The sequence below is a fragment of the Sinocyclocheilus grahami genome, unplaced genomic scaffold, assembly GCF_001515645.1.
Source record: "Sinocyclocheilus grahami isolate Dianchi unplaced genomic scaffold, SAMN03320097.WGS_v1.1 scaffold345.1, whole genome shotgun sequence".
Lineage (NCBI taxonomy): Eukaryota > Metazoa > Chordata > Actinopteri > Cypriniformes > Cyprinidae > Sinocyclocheilus > Sinocyclocheilus grahami.
This window is the reverse complement of record NW_015505524.1, coordinates 1,100,936-1,104,178: the sequence shown is the minus strand read 5'-3', so window position 1 is coordinate 1,104,178 and position 3,243 is coordinate 1,100,936. Positions and strand designations below refer to the sequence as shown.

At 36.3% G+C, this 3,243-nt stretch overlaps 1 protein-coding gene across 1 annotated transcript in view; it reads left to right on the top strand.

The window, feature by feature from the left end:
- The first annotated feature begins 2,402 nt into the window (after nucleotides 1-2,402).
- The window catches only part of LOC107548254 (tyrosine-protein kinase fynb), an 81,465-nt gene continuing 80,624 nt past the window's right edge, over nucleotides 2,403-3,243 (top strand). Inside the window, exon 1 of the mRNA XM_016228887.1 lies at nucleotides 2,403-2,563. The gene's annotated coding sequence lies outside the window, so the exon portion shown is untranslated. The remainder of the gene's footprint in view (nucleotides 2,564-3,243) is intronic.

Sequence of the window (3,243 nt, the reverse complement as noted above, 5' to 3'; positions counted from 1 at the left end):
AATTTGGGTCGACCTTGTTAAGTTCACAACATCATAACTTTTTTTCACTAGTAGATAAAAAATTCTGTTCAGTCATTTCTGTGCAGCTCAGACCAAAGATCATATGAGCAAGTTAATGAGCTAAGTATTTATTTTTTTAATGGAAGCCCATTTTCACCACAGAATAAAAATAAAATAAAATAAATGATCGTTTAAACTTAATCTTTAATCCTTTTTTTTCAGAAGTCAGAAATGCAAGATGTTAATTGTCAATTGCAAAGAAAAAAAAGTCAATATTGTGAGACAAAAAGATGCAGTCACTTTTTTTATTTTGTGGAAAACAAAACAAACAACAATAACAAAAATTGTGAGATTTAAACTCAGAATTGCATGAAAAAAGTCCGATTTCGAAGTTTATATCTCGCAGTTCTGTTTATTTCAAAAATGCCAGAAACAAAGTCCAAACTGTGAGGTATAAATTATAAATTTAGAATTGCAAGAACAAAAGTCTGTATTGTGAGATAATGTGGCAATTACGTATTTAATTAAGTATTCACAAATATTTTAAGTGCAGAAAAAATACAATTGCTTTTTGTTCTTGTTGTTTAGTGATTAGCATTGGTCAGTAGAGGGCACTAGCAGCAAATGTTGGGATGTGGAAGACCTCAGTGACTTGAGCTTTTATGATTTTAACCTATGAGTTTTTATCATAGGGTAACTAAATAACATAAGTGCTTAATGAAGAAAAATGAAAAAGAAAAAAAAGTAGATAGGAACAGACTCCACACAATGTGACAGTTCATAGTGACTACACCTGTCAGGTTTATTTGATATTTACTGATAATGTTCCCCTTAACTTGTGACATATAATAGCTTTGTGTGACTACAATCACAATATGTTAGCTCTCTCTCTCTCTATGTGTGTGTGTGTTAGAACAGCATTAGCCTACTCTCTGTTAAAAAGTATTTCAGTATGTCCACAACAATCGTTGCTTTGGTATCCACCAGCATCCCATCTCATATTAGATGCAGATTTACAACTGGTCATTGGTCATCATGATTCCTGTCAATTACAGTGCTGATCAGCACACATACATCTCGGAGACGTCTATTTGACATCTGCATTTACATCTGGAAGACGTATTTTTTACAGTGTTTGCTCATCTGCAATACGTCTATAAGACGTTTTCTATCAGATGTCAAATAGATGTCTATTAGATGTCTTTAAGATGTTTATGATTTAGAATGTATGTAAAATTGACTTCTTACAGACGTCTGTTAGATGTTTGTACACCGCAGATGCTTTCCAGATCAAGTGATCTTTAACAGACATCTTGCAGACGTATGTCGATTGCCTACATAATGATGAAATACTAACTTCTAACCTTAACCTAAGCATAGTTGTACACCCCGATAGATAGCATTTCTGTTTCGGTCATTTCTGTAACGATCACAGCCATTTATTATATTTCGGATCACTGCACAGAATCCATCAAGCTTGAACTTTTCTTGACATGGTGAGCTGACCTATAAATGGACTGCGAAGGTTCACCTGAACAGTGTGACCACCAGATGGCCTTTTAGGAAAACCTAATTCATTGTGAGTAACATATGATGACTGGTCGACAGATGGAAGCATTGAGCCAAGCATCACTGTTATAATGCGCTTGAACCTGTAATGACAGACCGCGTGTGCAATATCCATTAAACATAAACACATCTAAATCTGTCTGTTACTTTAACTTACAGCACACAGCAGCTGTTTTGGGGAATTAGTATAATTATTATCGTTAAAAAGAAGCTTTATTGTGAATATAGACTGAAGGGAATTAGAAACAGTGGAGCGATCACAGTGAAGCACAGTCTTGACTGCTTTACTGTTTTTTTTATTTGATAAAACTTACAACATAATACAAATATTCGGCATGCATGTTTCATTAAAAAGTTACTTTACTAAGGAAACTGCTCTGTTCTAGAAGTCCCCGCCACAGTGGCCTCTATTGACCTGCACAGTAACAAAAAAAAAAGAAAGAAAGAAAAAATAAGAGAGTTATAACGATCCAATTTTAAACCAAGATTTCAGTTTAGTCATTAATGCATAAGCACAGATATACTAGGATTGTGTGGCAAAGGGCTGAACTCGTATTTCTTAATGGACGGAGCGTTTTCGAACCGCAATTCCCTGTAACTTTTTTGAACGCTCTCCGACTGCCATGAAAGCCTCCACTGAGGAGTCACTAAACCGACACATGTGTCAGTCGCCCCGGCGTGTTCAGTCCTTCGCCTGCCCTGTTTACAAACCCCCGGGTGGGGGCTGATTGACAAGCGTCTCAGCCAATGAAATGCACGAGCTCGCGATCCAGCGCACTCTATTGGCTAACGGAGCTGTCAATCAAAACGCAGCGCCATTGAGATTGATTGTGCTGCCGCTGCGCCGTCATCAGCCAGCCGCTCGGAGTCGGAGTAATATCGTGCTGAAAACGCTATTTACTCGTCGTTACTTCTTTACACCGTCACGGATATCTTTGTGGTTGGCTTGTGTACCATGGAAAACATCAAGACAGTACTTTAGGCTGTTATCTGGGTAAGTGCATTATTTGGGTTGGTTATTGTAGTTTTGTACAAATGGAAGCGTGCTCACCATCCATTGCATTGCAATACATGCCCTCATTCTTTACATATAAACATAAGTATAGTAATAAAACTAGTCTGTGCGATGGGATTTGCTCATAGGATGCTGCATCTGTGATTTCTGTTACATTCTGTTACATGCTGTGATTGTAACACTGCAGACACAGTGTCGTCTTTACTGTTACTGATATTTTTAGATAGGTCATCGTTACATCGTCGAGTAATGTTTTTTTTATTTTTTTTATTAAGTGTGTGTGTAAGCAATATCATATCAGGTAAGAGTTGATTGTACTGAATTTTAGCATGACAGTAGTGTGAATATTAGGAGCAACAGTACAATAATACAATGTGATACTGATTTTACACTGCTGATAAATAATCAAGAAGTTGTTACTGCGTAACTTACATTTTAGACACAATATTGACAGTTACTTTGTCTATTATCACAACCAGTGTTGGGGAAAGTTACTTTTAAAAGTAATGCATTACAATATCGCGTTACTCCATAAAAAGTAACTAATCACGGTACTTAGTTACTTTTTATGGAAAGTAATGCGTTACGTTACTTTTGCGCTATTTTTAAATCTGGACAGGGCTCGCTTGTTTGTTTTTAAAATAAAAAAGTTCTATTTT